Below are 17,776 nucleotides of genomic sequence, written 5' to 3'. Positions count from 1 at the left end.
ATTACACACTTGTTCATCATGGATTATTGCACACTTGTTCATTGTGGATTGTTACACACATGCTCATTGGATTATTAAACACTTGTTCATCGTGGATTATTACACACTTGCTCACTGTGGATTATTACACACTTGTTCATCGTGGATTATTACACACTTGCTCACTGTGGATTATTACACACTTGTTCAACGTGGATTATTACACACTTGTTCATCATGGATTATTGCACACTTGTTCATTGTGGATTGTTACACACATGCTCATTGGATTATTAAACACTTGCTCATCGTGGATTATTACACACTTTCTTACTGTGGATTATTACACACTTGTTCAGCGTGGACTGTTACACACTTGCTCACTGTGGATTATTACACATTTGTTCATTGTGGATTGTTACACACTTGCTCACTGGATTATTACACACTTATTCTCTGGATTATTACACACTTATAAACTGGATTATTACACAGTTGTTCATTGTGGATTAGTACACACTTGTTCATTGTGAATTGTTACACACTTGCACATTGTGGATTATTACACACTTGTTCACTGTGGATTATTACACACTTGCTCATCATTGATTATTACACACTTGTTCATTGTGGATTATTACACACTTGTTCATCATGGATTATTGCACACTTGTTCACCGTGGATTGTTACACACTTGTTCATCCTGGATTATTACACACGTGTTCATTGTGGATTATTACACACTTGTTCATCGGGGATTATTACACACTTGCTCACTGTGGATTATTACACACTTGCTCATTATGTATTATTACACACTTGTTCATTGTGGATTGTTACACACTTGTTCACTGCGGATTGTTACACACTTGTTCACAGTGGATTATTACACACTTGTTCGTTGTGGATTATTTCGCATTGTTCATCGTGGATTGTTACACACTTGTTCATAGTGGATTATTACACACTTGTTCACTGCGGATTGTTACACACTTGTTCACTGTGGATTATTACACACTTGTTCGTTGTGGATTATTTCGCATTGTTCATTGTGGATTATTACACATTTATTCACTGGATTATTACACACTTGTTCATTGTGGATTATTACACACTTGTTCACTGTGGATTGTTACACACATGTTCACCATGGATTATTACACACTTGTTCATCATTGATTTTTACACACTTGTTCACTGTGGATTGTTACACACTTGTTCATCATGGATTATTGCACACATGCTCATCGTGGATTGTTACACACATGTTCATCGTGGATTATTACACACTTGTTCATCGTGGATTATTACACACTTGCTCATCATGGATTATTACACACTTGCTCATCATGGATTATTGCACACTTGTTCATTGTGAATTATTGCACACTTGTTCATTGTGGATTATTACACACTTGTTCATCATGGATTATTGCACACTTGTTCATCGTGGATTATTACACACTTGCTCATCATGGATTATTACACACTTGTTCATTGTGGATTATTGCACACTTGTTCATTGTGGATTATTGCACACTGGCTCATCATGGATCATTACACACTTGCTCATCATGGATTATTGCACACTTGTTCATTGTGGATTATTGCACACTTGTTCATTGTGGATTATTACACACTTGTTCATCATGGATTATTGCACACTTGTTCATCGTGGATTATTACACACTTGCTCATCATGGATTATTAAACACTTGTTCATCATGGATTATTGCACACTTGTTCATTGTGGATTATTGCACACTTGTTCATTGTGGATTATTACACACTTGTTCATCTTGGATTATTGCACACTTGTTCATCATGGATTATTACACACTTGCTCATCATGGATTATTACACACTTGCTCATCATGGATTATTACACACTTGTTCATCGTGGATTATTGCACACTTGTTCATTGTGGATTATTACACACTTGTTCATCATAGATTATTGCACAGTTGTTCATCGTGGATTATTACACACTTGTTCATTGTGGATTATTACACACTTGTTCATTGTGGATTATTACACACTTGCTCATCATGGATTATTACACACTTGCTCATCATGGATTATTGCACACTTGTTCATTGTGGGTTATTGCACACTTGTTCATTGTGGATTATTACACACTTGTTCATCATGGATTATTGCACACTTGTTCATCGTGGATTATTACACACTTGCTCATCATGGATTATTACACACTTGTTCATCATGGATTATTGCACACTTGTTCATTGTGGATTATTACAAACTTGTTCATTGTGGATTATTACACACTTGTTCATCATGGATTATTGCACACTTGTTCATCATGGATTATTACACACTTGCTCATCATGGATTATTACACACTTGCTCATCATGGATTATTACACACTTGTTCATCGTGGATTATTGCACACTTGTTCATTGTGGATTATTACACACTTGTTCATCATGGATTATTGCACACTTGTTCATCGTGGATTATTACACACTTGTTCATTGTGAATTATTACACACTTGTTCATCCTGGATTATTACACATGTGTTCATTGTGGATTATTACTCACTCGTTCATCGTGGATTATTACACACTTGTTCATTTTGGATTATTACACACTTCTACATCGTGGATTATTACACACTTGTTCATTGTGGATTATTACACACTTGTTCATTGTAGATTATTACACACTTGTTCATCCTGGATTATTACACAGTTGCTCACTGTGGATTATTTCACACGTGTTCATCATGGATTATTACACACTTGCTCATCATGGATTATTACACACTTGTTCATTGTGGATTATTACACACTTGCTCACTGTGGATTATTACACACTTGTTCATTGTGGATTATTACACACTTGTTCATCGTGGATTGTTACAGACTTGTTCACCGTGGATTATTACACACTTGTTCACTGTGGATTATTACACACTTGTTCATTGTGGATTATTACAAACTTTCTCATCATGGATTATTACACACTTGTTCATCGTGAATTGTTACACACTTGTTCATTGTGGATTATTACATGCTCATTGTGGATTATTACACACTTGTTCATCCTGGATTATTACACACATGTTCATCGTAGATTATTACACACTTGCTCACTGTGGATTGTTACACACTTGTTCACTGTGGATTATTACACACTTGTTCATTGTGGATTATTACACACATGTTCATTGTGGATTATTACACACTTGTTCATCGTGGATTATTACACACTTGTTCATCGTGGATTATTACACGCTTGCTAATCATGGATTATTACACACTTGTTCATCGTAGATTGTTACACACTTGTTCATTGTGGTGTATTACACACTTGCTTATTTTGGATTATACACACTTGTTCATCATAGATTGTTACACGCTTGTTCATTGTGGAGTATTACACACTTGTTCACCGTGGATTGTTACACACTTGTTCACCGTGGATTATTACACACTTGTTCATTGTGGATTATTATGCACTTGTTCATCGTGGACTGTTACACACTTGTTCACCGTGGATTATGACACCCTTGTTCATTGCGGATAATTACACACTTGCTCATATTGGATTATTACACACTTGTTCATTGTGGATTATTACGCATTTGTTCACCGTGGATTGTTACACACTTGTTCACCGTGGATTATGACACACTTGTTCATTGCGGATTATTACAGACTTGCTCATTTTGGATTATTACACACTTGTTCATCGTGGATTATTACACACTTGTTCACTGTGGATTATTACACACTTGCTCATTGTGGATTATTACACTCTTTTTCATCGTAGATTGTTACATACTTGCTCATCGTGGATTATTACACACTTGTTCATCGTGGATTATTGCACAGATTCTCATTGTGGATTATTACACACTTGTTCACCGTGGATTATTACACACTTGTACATCGTGGATTATTACACACTTGCTAATCATGGATTATTACACACTTGTTCATCGTAGATTGTTACACACTTGTTCATTGTGGAGTATTACAAACTTGCTCATTTTGGATTATTACACACTTGTTCATCGTGGATTATTACACACTTGTTCATCATAGATTGTTACACAATTGTTAATTGTGGAGTATTACACACTTGTTCACCGTGGATTGTTACACACTTGTTCACCGTGGATTATTACACACTTGTTCATTGTGGATTATTACGCACTTGTTCATCGTGGATTGTTACACACTTGTTCACCGTGGATTATGACACCCTTGTTCATTGCGGATAATTACACACTTGCTCATATTGGTTATTACACACTTGTTCATTGTGGATTATTACGCATTTGTTCACCGTGGATTATTACGCACTTGTTCACCGTGGATTATGAAACACTTGTTCATTGCGGATTATTACACACTTGCTCATTTTGGATTATTACACACTTGTTCATCGTGGATTATTACACACTTGTTCACTGTGGATTATTACACACTTGCTCATTGTGGATTATTACACTCTTTTTCATCGTAGATTGTTACATACTTGCTCATCGTGGATTATTACACACTTGTTCATTGTGGATTATTACACAGATTCTCATTGTGAATTATTACACACGTGTTCACCGTGGCATGTTACACACTTGTTCACCGTGGATTATTACACACTTGTTCATTGTGCATTATTACACACTTGTTCATTTTGGATTATTACACACTTCTACAATGTGGATTATTACACACTTGTTCATTGTGGATTATTACACACTAGCTCACTGTGTATTATTACTCACTTGCTCATCATGGATTATTACACACTTGCTCATTATGGATTATTACACACTTGTTCATTGTGGATTATTACACACTCATTGTGGATTATTACACACTTGTTCATCCTGGATTATTACACACATGTTCATTGTGGATTATTACACACTTGTTCATCATGGATTATTGCACACATGCTCATCGTGGATTGTTACACACATGTTCATCGTGGATTATTACACACTTGTTCATCGTGGATTATTACACACTTGCTCATCATGGATTATTACACACTTGCTCATCATGGATTATTGCACACTTGTTCATCGTAGATTGTTACGCACTTGTTCATTGTGGAGTATTACACACTTGCTTATTTTGGATTATTACACACTTGTTCATCATAGATTGTTACACGCTTGTTCATTGTGGAGTATTACACACTTGTTCACCGTGGATTGTTACACACTTGTTCACCGTGGATTATTACACACTTGTTCATTGCGGATTATTACAGACTTGCTCATATTGGATTATTACACACTTGTTCATTGTGGATTATTACGCATTTGTTCACCGTGGATTGTTACACACTTGTTCACCGTGGATTATGACACACTTGTTCATTGCGGATTATTACAGACTTGCTCATTTTGGATTATTACACACTTGTTCATCGGGGATTATTACACACTTGTTCACTGTGGATTATTACACACTTGCTCATTGTGGATTATTACACTCTTTTTCATCGTAGATTGTTACATACTTGCTCATCGTGGATTATTACACACTTGTTCATCGTGGATTATTGCACAGATTCTCATTGTGGATTATTACACACTTGGTCACCGTGGATTATTACACACTTGTACATCGTGGATTATTACACACTTGCTAATCATGGATTATTACACACTTGTTCATCGTAGATTGTTACACACTTGTTCATTGTGGATTATTACAAACTTGCTCATTTTGGATTATTACACACTTGTTCATCGTGGATTATTACACACTTGTTCATCATAGATTGTTACACACTTGTTCATTGTGGAGTATTACACACTTGTTCACCGTGGATTGTTACACACTTGTTCACCGTGGATTATTACACACTTGTTCATTGTGGATTATTACGCACTTGTTCATCGTGGATTGTTACACACTTGTTCACCGTGGATTATGACACCCTTGTTCATTGCGGATAATTACACACTTGCTCATATTGGTTATTACACACTTGTTCATTGTGGATTATTACGCATTTGTTCACCGTGGATTATTACGCACTTGTTCACCGTGGATTATGAAACACTTGTTCATTGCGGATTATTACACACTTGCTCATTTTGGATTATTACACACTTGTTCATCGTGGATTATTACACACTTGTTCACTGTGGATTATTACACACTTGCTCATTGTGGATTATTACACTCTTTTTCATCGTAGATTGTTACATACTTGCTCATCGTGGATTATTACACACTTGTTCATTGTGGATTATTACACAGATTCTCATTGTGAATTATTACACACGTGTTCACCGTGGCATGTTACACACTTGTTCACCGTGGATTATTACACACTTGTTCATTGTGCATTATTACACACTTGTTCATTTTGGATTATTACACACTTCTACAATGTGGATTATTACACACTTGTTCATTGTGGATTATTACACACTAGCTCACTGTGTATTATTACTCACTTGCTCATCATGGATTATTACACACTTGCTCATTATGGATTATTACACACTTGTTCATTGTGGATTATTACACACTCATTGTGGATTATTACACACTTGTTCATCCTGGATTATTACACACATGTTCATTGTGGATTATTACACGCTTGTTCATCATGAATTGTTACACACTTGTTCATTGTGGATTATTACACACTTATTCATCGTGGATTGTTACACACTTGTTCACCGTGGATTATTACACACTTGTTCATCGTGGATTATTACACACTTGTTCATTGTGGATTATTACACACTTGTTCATCCTGGATTATTACACACTTGTTCACTGTGGATTGTTACACACTTGCTCACTATGGATTATTACACACTTGCTCATCATGGATTATTACACACTTGCTCATTGTGGATTATTACACACTTGTTCATCCTGGATTATTACACACATGTTCATTGTGGATTATTACACACTTGTTCATCGTGGATTATTACACACTTGTTCATCGTGGATTACTACACACTTGCTCACTGTGGATTGTTACACACTTGTTCACTGTGGATTATTACACACTTGTTCATTGTGGATTATTACACACATGTTCATTGTGGATTATTACACACTTGTTCATCATGGATTATTACACACTTGTTCATCGTGGATTATTACACACTTGCTAATCATGGATTATTACACACTTGCTCACTGTGGATTGTTACACACTTGTTCACTGTGGATTATTACACACTTGTTCATTGTGGATTATTACACACTTGTTCATCGTGGATTGTTACACACTTGTTCACCCTGGATTAATAAGAACATAAGAAATAGGAGCAGGAGTAGGCCAATCGGCCCCTCGAGCCTGCTCCGCCATTCAATAAGATCATGGCTGATCTGATCCTAACCGCCAATCCACTATCACAGAACCATCTCCTGAATCTAACGGAATTAGACACACGAAATAGGAGCAGGATCAGGCTACACGGCCCCTGGGCCCGCTCCGCTACCCACAGGGCCATGACCGATCCGAACCTAGACTCATGTCCAAATTCCTGCCCGCTCCCCGTAACCCTTAATTCCCTTTACTTCTAGGAAACTGTCTATTTCTGTTTTAAATTTATGTAACGATGTAGCTTCTACAGCTTTTTGGGGCAGCATATTCCATGGACCTACCACCCTCTGAGTGAAGTAGTTCCTCCTCATCTCAGTTTTGAAAGAGCAGCCCCTTATTCTAAGACTATGCCCCCTAGTTCTAGTTTCACCCATCATCGGGAACATCTTCCCCGCATCCACCCGATCCAACCCCTTCACAATCTTATATGTTTCAATAAGATCGTCTCGCATTCTTCTGAACCCCAATGAGTAGAGTCCCAATCTACTCAACCTCTCCTCATATGTCCATCCCCTCCTCCCCGGGATTAACCGAGTGAACCTTCTTTGTACTGACTCGAGAGCAAGTATGTCCTTTCTTAAGTATGGACACCAAAACTGTACGCAGTATTCCAGGTGCGGTCTCACCAATACCTTGTACAACTGAGGCAATACCTCCCTATTTTTATATCCTATCCCCCTAGCAATGAAAGCCAACATTCCATTGGCCTTCTTAATCACTTGCTGCACCTGCATACTAACCTTTTGAGTTTCGTGCACCAGGACCCCCAGATCCCTTTGTACTTCAGTACTTTCCAGTTTCTTGCCATTAACATAATAACTTGCTCTATGATTTTTCCTGCCAAAGTGCATAACCTCACACTTTCCAGTATTGTATTCCATCTGCCAAATCTCTGCCCACTTACTTAGCCTGTCTATGTCCCCTTGCAGGTTTTTTATGTCCTTCTCACTCACTACTTTCCCTCCCATCTTAGTATCATCTGCAAACTTTGATATGTTACACTCGGTCCCCTCCTCCAAATCGTTAATATAGATTGTAAAGAGTTGGGGACCCAGCACTGACCCCTGCGGAACACCACTAGTTACTGATTGCCAGTCTGAGAATGAACCATTTATCCCAACTCTCTGCCTTCTGTTAGATAGCCAATCCTCTATCCATGCCAGAATATTACCCCCAATCCCGTGATTTTTTATCTTAAGCAATAATCTTTTGTGTGGCACCTTGCCAAATGCCTTTTGGAAGTCTAAATACACTACGTCCACTGGTTCACCTTTATCCACCCTATATGTTACTTCCTCAAAGAACTCCAGCAAATTTGTCAAACATGACTTCCCCTTCATAAAACCATGCTGACTTTGTCCTATTAAATTATGATTATCCAAATGTCCTGTTACTGTCTCCTTAATAATGGACTCCAAAATTTTACCTACCACAGATGTTAGGCTAACCGGTCTATAGTTTCCAGCCTTCTGTCTACTGCCCTTTTTAAATAAGGGTGTTACATTAGCAGTTTTCCAGTCTGCCGGGACCTTTGCTGAGTCCAGGGAGTTTTGGAAAATTATTACCAATGTATCCACAATCCCTACCGCCACTTCCCTCAAGACCCTGGGATGTAAGCCATCAGGTCCAGGTGATTTATCCGCCTTGAGTCCCATTATTTTACCGAGTACCACTTCCTTCATGATTTTGATCGTGTTTAGCTCCTCCCCCCCTTTAGCCCCCTGTTTGTCCAGTGTTGGGATATGCTTAGTGTCTTCTACTGTAAAGACTGATATAAAATATTCATTCAGTGTTTTTGCCATCTCCATATTTCCCACCATTAATTTCCCGGTCTCATCCTCTAAGGGACCAACATTTACTTTAGCCACGCTTTTTCTTTTTATATAACGATAAAAACTCTTACTATCTGTTTTTATATTTTTTGCTAATTTACTTTCATAATCTATCTTCCCTTTCTTAATCAATCTTTTTGTTATTTTTTGCTGTCTTTTAAAGTTTTCCCAATCCTCTATCCTCCCACTAGATTTGGCTACCTTATATGCCCTTGTTTTTAGTCGAATACTATCCTTAATTTCTTTACTTAGCCACGGATGGCTGTCTTTTCTTTTACACCCTTTTCTTCTCAGTGGAATATATATTTTTTGGAAGTTGTAAAATAACTCCTTAAATGTACACCACTGATCATGTATCGTCTTACCCTTTAATCTATTTTCCCAATCCACTCTACTCAATTCCGCTCTCATACCTTCATAGTCTCCTTTATTCAAGCTTAGCACGCTTGTTTGAGATCCAACCTTCTCACCCTCTAATTGAATATGGAATTCAACCATGTTATGGTCACTCATTCCAAGGGGATCCTTTACTAGGACATTTTTAATTAATCCTGTCTCGTTACACAGGACCAGATCTAAGGTTGCTTGCCCCCTGGTCGGTTCAGTTACATACTGCTCAAGAAACCCATCCCTAATACACTCAATGAACTCATCCTCAAGGCAGCCCTGCCCAATTTGATTTGTCCAATTAATATGATAGTTAAAATCCCCCATAATTATAGATGTTCCCTTATTACAAGCCTCAACTATTTCCTGATTGATACTCCGTCCAACAGAGTTGCCACTGTTCGGAGGCCTATAGACTACGCCCACTAGTGTTTTTTTCCCCTTATTATTCCTTACCTCCACCCAAACTGTTTCATTATCCTGATCTTTTGACCCAATATCATTTCTCTGTATTATAGTGATTCCTTCCTTTATTAACATAGCCACCCCACCTCCCCTTCCTTCCTGCCTGTCCTTCCTGATCGTTAAATAACCTGGTATGTTTAATTCCCAGGCATTGTCACCCTGCAGCCATGTTTCTGTAATGGCCACAAGATCATACCCATATGTAGTTTTTTGTGCCATTAACTCGTCTATTTTGTTACGAATGCTACGTGCATTCAGATAGAGAACTTTCAAAGATGTTTTGTGACACTTAGTTCCTGCTTTTGCCCTTTTTATTACTTTACCTTTTACTCCATACCTTCTGCCCCTTCCTGACACGCTCTGGTTTTTAATTTCCCCACTGCTACCTAAGTCTATGACCTTCTCTGTTGTCATTTTTATTATTTGCTCTCCAGGAACCTCCCCCCGACTAGTTAGTTTAAAGCCCTCTCTACAGCCCTAAGTTATATGATCCGCCAGGACTCTAGTCCCAGCACTGGCCAAGTGAAGCCCGTCCCAACGGAACAGCTCCCTCCTGCCCCAGTACTGGTGCCAGTGTCCCAGAAGCAAAACCCATTTCTCCCACACCAGTCTTTGAGCCACGCATTTAACTCTCTAATTTTATTTGTCCTAGCCAAATTCGCTCGTGGCTCAGGTTATTACCCTTGTGGTTCTGCTTTTTAATTTGGCCCCTAGCTGCTCAAACTCCCTCAGCAGAACCTCCTTCCTTGTCCTATCTATGTCGTTGGTACCAACATAGACCACGACAACTGGATCCTCCCCCTCCCACTCCAAGTTTCTCTCCAGTCCAGAGGAGATGTCCTTAACCCTGGCACCAGGCAGGCAACACAGCCTTCGGGACTCTCGCTCTCGGCTGCAAAGAACTCTATCTATCCCCCTAACGATACTAGCCCCTACCACTACAACATTTCTTTTAACTCCCCCCACTTGAATGGCCCCCCGCTCCACGGTGCTGTGGCCAGGTTGCTCATCCTCCCCGCAGTCCCTGTTCCCATCCTCACAGGGAGTAAGAGCCTCGAACCTGTTGGACAAGTGCAAGGGCTGCGGCTCCTCCAACACTACCTCCTGGATCCCCGTACCTGCCTCACTTCTAGTCACACCATCCTGACCCTGGCCACGGACTACATCTGAATTAATTAATCTAATTGGTGTGAATACCTCGTGCTACACAGAGTCCAGGTAACTCTCCCCCTCCCTGATGTGTCTCAGTGTTTGAAGCTCGGACTCCAGCTCTTCAACACGGAGCCGGAATTCCTCGAGCAGCCAACACTTACTGCAAATGTGATCACCGTGAGCATCAATGGTGTCCACCAGCTCCCACATATTGCAGCAGCAACACATCACCTGATCTCCCATTCTATGTAATTAATTAAATTTATTAATATTATTCTTAAATACCCTCTGCCCCGATTCTAGATGGTGAATATCACACCTTAGAAACTATAAACCAAAGAGATTTAAGCTTAAAAAGGGAGAAATACTTACCAACCAATCACTTACCCGCTTTCTGGTGACATCACACTTGGATTACTTTTTACCTCTCTCCTTCCCTCCGAGTTCCAAGATTGGAGACTGGTAAACCTTACCTGGGTCTCTGGAGCCTTTATACAGCCGCTCAGCCCGCGATTCCCGCCGATTCTCGCACTGAGGCCTTACCTGGGTCTCGGGAGCCTTTATACAGCCGCTCAGCCCGCGATTCCCGCCGATTCTCGCACTGAGGCCTTACCTGGGTCTCAGGAGCCTTTATACAGCCGCTCAGCCCGCGATTCCCACCGATTCTCGCACTGAGGCCTTACCTGGGTCTCGGGAGCCTTTATACAGCCGCTCAGCCCGCGATTCCCGCCGATTACACACTTGTTCATTGCGGATTATTACATTTGCTCATTTTGGATTATTACATACTTGTTCATCATGGATTATTACACATTTGTTCACTGTGGATTATTACACACTTGCTCCTCAGACATATTAATGTAGGAGAACTGTTGGCGAAAAACCCTGGGAGGGTAAGATCTCCTGTACCGAGGCCTGTTGGCCCTCCTCCATCTGGCCATGATTGCCACTCTCTCTCTGCGTCTCTGTGCCCTCCGAATGTGATGGAGAAGGACGACGTTCCCATCCATTGCAGCCCCCATAGTATCTAGGCAATCAAAGTTATGAAGGTCAAAAAGCAAAGTACCTGCAAAGTTATGGTCAGAAGCCAAAACTACCTCAGACAGCGTTGGCTCAATGCGGAAGTCTCTCTTTCTCTCTCTCAAAATCTCTCTCCCTCTCTCTCAGAACGAGTGGTGCAAAAATGGCTACCACACAAAAGCCAGGAAGAGGCCCCCTTTAAATAGCGACCCCCCAGCCCCACAGCGAATGGGAAGCGTTCCAGTCAACCTGTCATTGGTTACGCCAGGCAGAAAGCGGGGGGGCGCCACTCAATTTCCGGTCCGGGGCGTCACAAGGGCGTTGCACTCTCGAATGACGTCAAGATCTGCGTGCGCAGGAGATCGTTTAGCGCCGCCGCAAAATGTCCGGTCAATTTCACGAGAGGCGCAGATATCGCCATGCCCGGGTGCTAGTTGCTTTGCGCCCCACTTAGCGCCCTCTTAAGGCGCTAACGGGAGGCGCTACCAACTGAATTTTTCCCCCATAGCGATTAAAATTAAACAGGAAAAGGTAAGTTTATGATAAATATTAGATTCATAATTCAAGAGTGAAGTGAACCAAGCTAAGTGCAAAAAGTACAGAGAACTGAAAAAGGAAAGAGAGGGGCAAAAAAAGTGTACGAGAAGGGATTAGCAGGTACCATAAAAGGGAACACAAAAATAAATGGTAAAAAGGTAGTCAAAGGAAGGATGGGCTGATTAGGGACCAAATAGGAGATCTTCTTGTGGAGGCAGTGGGCATGGCTGAGGTACTAAATGAGTATTCTGCATCTGTTTTCACAAAAGAAGAAAATGCTGCCAATGTCACAGTAAAGGAGGAGGTAGCAGAAAAATTGGATAGGATAAAAATAAAGAGGTGTTTAAAAGATTGGCAGCGCTCAAAGGAGAAAAGGCACCTTGTCCGGATGGGTGCATCCTAGGTTGCTGAGGGAAGTAAGGGTGGAAATTGCAGAGGCTCTGGCCACAATCTTCCAAACCTCTTTAGATATGGAAGTGGGTGCAGAGGCCTGGTGGATTGCAAATGTTACACCCCTGTTCAAAAAAAAGGAGAGATAAACCAGGCAACTACAGGCCAGTCAACCTAACGACGGTGGTGGGGAAACTTTTAGAGACAATAATCCAGGACAAAATTAATTGACACTTGGAAAAATATGGGTTAATAAAGAAAGCCAGCACAGATCTGTTAAAGGCAAATCGTGTTTGACTAACTTGATTGATGTTCTTTCATGAGGATAACGGAAACGATGAATGAAGGTTCCACATTGCAGACTGGTCACGAAGTTAAAAACCCATGGGATCCAGGGCAAAGTATCAAGTTGGATTCAAAACTGGCTCGGAGAGAGGAAGCAGAGGGTAATGGTTGATGGGTGTTTTTGTGACTGGAAGGCTGTTTCCAGTGGGGTTCCGCAGGGCTCAGTACTAGGTCCCTTGCTTTTTGTGGTACATATCAACGATCTTGACTTGAATATAGGGGGTATGATTAAGAAATTTTCAGATGATACTAAAATCGGCTGTGTGGTTGATACTGAAGAAGGAAGCTGTAGACTGCAGGATGATATCAATAAATTGGTCAGGTGGGCAGAACAGTGGCAAATGGAATTCAATCTGGAGAAGATGCATTTGGGGAGAGCTAACAAAGAAAGGGAATACACAGTAGGACACTGAGTAGTGCAGAGGAACAAAGGGACTTTGGAGTGCATGTCCACAGATCCCTGAAGGTAGCAGGCCAAGTAGATAAGGTGGTTAAGAAGGCATACGGAATGCTTGCCTTTATTAGCCGTGGCATAGAGTACAAGAGCAGGGGCGGGGGGTTATGCTTCAACTGTATAAAACACTAGTTAAGCCTCAGCTAGAGTACTGCGTGCAGTTCTGGTCACCACATTACAGGAAAGATGTGATTGCACTAGAGAGGGTACAGAGGAGATTTACAAGGATGTTGCCGGGAGTAGAGGATCTTAGCTATGAGGGATACAGGAGGCTGAGGGGAGACCTTATTGAGGTGTATACAATTATGAGGGGCATAGATAAAGTGGATAGAAAGGACCTATTTCCCTTAGCAGAGGGGTCAAAAACCAGGGGTCACAGATTTAAAGTAATTGGGGGAAGGTTTAGAGGGGATTTGAGGGGAAATTTCTTCACCCAGAGGGTTGTGGGTGTCTGGAACTCACTGCCTGAAAGGGTGGTAGAAGCAGGAACCCTAACCACATTTAAAAAGTACTTGGGTGTGCACTTGCGATGCTCTAACCTGCAGGGCTACGGACCAAGAGCTGGGAAGTAAGGTTAGGCTGGATAGCTCTTTGTTGGCCGGCGCGGACACAATGAGCCAAAATGGCCTCCTTCTGTGCTGTAACTTTCTATGATTCTATGAAGGTAGTACGGTTGATGTTGTGTATATGGACTTTCAAAAGGAGTTTGATAATTTCCACATAATAGGCTTAATAGCAAAATTGAAGCCCATGGGTTTAAAGGGATACTGGCAGGGACAGTGGCTGTGTGGATACAAAATTGGCTATGAGACAGAAAGTAGAGATTAGTGGTGATCGGTTGTTTTTCAGATTGAAGGAAAGTATAAATTGGTGTCCCCCAGGGGTTGATATTGAGACCACTGCTCGTTTTGATATATATTAATGACCTGGACTTGCATATACAGGGCATAATTTGAAAATTTTCAGATGACACAAAACTCGGAAACGTAATAAACTGTGAAGAGGATAGTAACAGACTACAGGACGACATAGACAGACTGGTGAAATGGGCAGACACATGGCAGATGAAATTTAACGCAGATAAGTGTTAAGTGATTCATTTTGGGAAGAAGAATGAGGAGAGGCAATATAAACTAAATGGTACAATTTTAAAGGGGGGTGCAGGAACAGGGAGACCTGGGGGTGTACAAACACAAATTTCTGAAGCTGTCAGGATCAGTTGACAAGGCTGGTAAAAAGGCAAACGGGATCCTTGGCTTTACAAATAGAGGCTTATGGCACAAAATTCGGATCGCCCGTTTTTTGGGCGCTATGAGTGCCCTTAGAGGTCCAAAATGGCGTCCATGGCGCATGCGCAGACTGCAGATGCCCTTGAAGGATGGCCTGGACCAGCTCTGGGCCTGGAGGGCCCGGCTGCTGATGGCACCAGCTCTGCATGGGCCTACAGGTGGTGGCAACTGCAGTGGAGAAGTGCCAGTGTTGGCAGCAGGAATGCTGTCATCTTGAGAGAGGACAGCAACTCCCTGCTCGACCAACACACTGGCACTCCCACGGGGCAGCACTTCAGCATCCGGAGCAATCTGATGGAGCACAGATTGCTGGCCTGCTGCGGCGTGGTGAGAGCCCTGGGGAAATGTGCCCAATCCAGCGAGGGTGGCAGCAGTCAGTGCTCGCGTGGCCTCAATCTGTGTCTGCATGAGACCAGCCACTGACTGCATTGCAGCACTAAGCATTTGCGTAGCAGCCGCCTGTGCTACAGTGAAGTGCTCCACACTCCTTGCCAGTGATTCAATGGATTCGGGCACCCTTGCCACTGCAGCCATGAGCTCAGTGTGCCTGTGCTCCGCCTGGGCGCTCATTTCAGTGAGGACCCGCTCCTCCTCTGCGTCCAGTGCAGCAGGACTCGAAGCCATACCCTCCCTCTGGGGAGAAGGCCCCCGAGCTTCCCTACCCCCATCGCGTTGCTGCAGCCCACTGGGTCCCGGAGCTTCACCCTCATCAGACCATTCCCCCCTGCTCCCCTCCAGGGAAGGCGTGTTCCCAGTGTGGGCATGGGCTGCCTCGGTAGAGGGTGGCGCTGATGCTCCGGCTTCCTCTTGCTCCTCACCTTCAGCATCACTCCCACTGGCAGCTTGAGGGCCCGTCTCCTCACCTGGTGAATCACCATCTGAAAGCAGGGAGGTACAAGAGTGGCTTTAGCATGAGGACAGGGTGGCAGCAAGGGAGGCATGAGTGCAGCGATTTAGTGATTTGGATTGAAAGTGTCAAAGTCTGCTGTTGTGAGGAACAAGTGGAAGGAGAGGGGACAAAAAGGTGATGACCTTACCATTGCTGTCCAGAACGGGGTCGGCGTCTCCAGTGGCGACGGGACCAATCACCCGGCTTGCCACAATCCTGTGGACGCGCTCCTCAAGATCACTGAGGGGTTGAAGCTGAGGCCACCCTCCACCGGTGCGTTGCTGATGTCTCCTATTATGAGACAGCTTGGCCTGCAAGAAAAAGGACGGCGTCTGAGTAAATATGCAGCCATGGTCTTGCCTGAAATGCCTCCCATGGTTGAATAGCCCTTACTGTATGCAGCCATGGTCTTGCCTGAAATGCCTCCGATAGTTGAATAGCCCTTACTGTATGCAAAGTGTGGAATGCGCGTGTGTGTTTGATGAACGGGCCATAGGTGTTGGATGAGTGTTGGGCATTGGGGCTTTTAAGACCCTCTGGTCATAAAGTGAGGTTGAGATGGAGGGATGGAGAGGTTTTGAAAAAAAGGCACTCACCCTGACGACCCGAGTGAGGTCGGTGAACTTTTTCCTACATTGGAGATGGGTCCAAGGCACCATGCTGCTTGAGGAGACTCTCTGAGCCACCTTCCTCCACACTCTTCTGTACTCGCGTGGCAAAGACCTCCTGCCACTCTCTGGGTACAGAATGGATCTTCTGTGCTCCACCGCGCCAACCAGAGCCTCCAAGGCCCGCTCGCAGAAGCGCTGTGCTTGCTCCCTGGCCCTCGCCATAGTGCTTGGCTGCTAGATTTAGCCACAGGTCTGCCCAGGCCGAGATTCAAGGCTCCAATGAGCAGGGTGTGGCTGCAGAGCAAGATCGACCCTCCCCTTTAAGAACTGACCGGCGCCAGTGTGTCTGCATTCAATCGCTAACTGACAGCACCTGCGCTGCACCCGCCCTCTGAGGTAGCACCTCGCTCCTCGTCCTTAGCGCCTTAAGAGAGGTGTGTAGCGCCTGATTTAGCGCTCCAATCACCTCCAGGGGCGATAAAAGCCAAGTTTGCTGTCGGAGGCGATAATTAACGCCAGACGCTAAACTTTGCGCACCGCCAATAATGGCGCCCCATATGGGGCTATACCGAATTTTTCCCCCTATATCTTTAGTCATCCAGGGAGCACTAGCTTTGGATGCGCTTCTTTTCCCCCTCGTGGGAATGTGTTTAGTCTATACCCTCTTTGTTGGCCTCCCATTGCTCGTTCACTGTTTTGCCTACCATTTTTTGATTCCAATCCACCTAGGCCAGATCCTTTTTCAACTCATTGAAATTAACCCTCTTCCAGTTGAATACTTTCACCTTTGATTTTTCTTGTCCTTTACCACAACTATTTTAACCCTAATGATATTGTGATCACTGTTTTCCAAATGCTGTCCCACTAAGCATGCTCCACTTGCTCCACTTCATTCCCCAGAACTAGATCCAGCACTGCGTCCTTCCTCAATGGGCTGGAAACACACTGGTCACTGCAGCAAAGCCACAAACTCCGTCCTGAGGTCAGTGGAGAGGGTGATGTACTGCTTGCTCCTGGCAAATAGAGTGTCGGTCAGCTGCTTAATGGATGTAAATGAAAAAATTAATTTCAATATAGA

At 42.6% G+C, this 17,776-nt stretch overlaps 1 protein-coding gene across 1 annotated transcript in view; it reads left to right on the top strand.

Moving 5' to 3' along the window:
* LOC147108459 (uncharacterized) overlaps nt 1-17,776 on the top strand; it is a 777,120-nt gene that overhangs the window by 221,408 nt on the left and 537,936 nt on the right. The window lies entirely within an intron of this gene.

Source organism: Somniosus microcephalus, chromosome 13, assembly GCF_052327205.1.
Source record: "Somniosus microcephalus isolate GS21.2 chromosome 13, FLI_Smic_1.0, whole genome shotgun sequence".
Lineage (NCBI taxonomy): Eukaryota > Metazoa > Chordata > Chondrichthyes > Squaliformes > Somniosidae > Somniosus > Somniosus microcephalus.
This window is presented reverse-complemented; position numbering and strand designations above follow the sequence as displayed.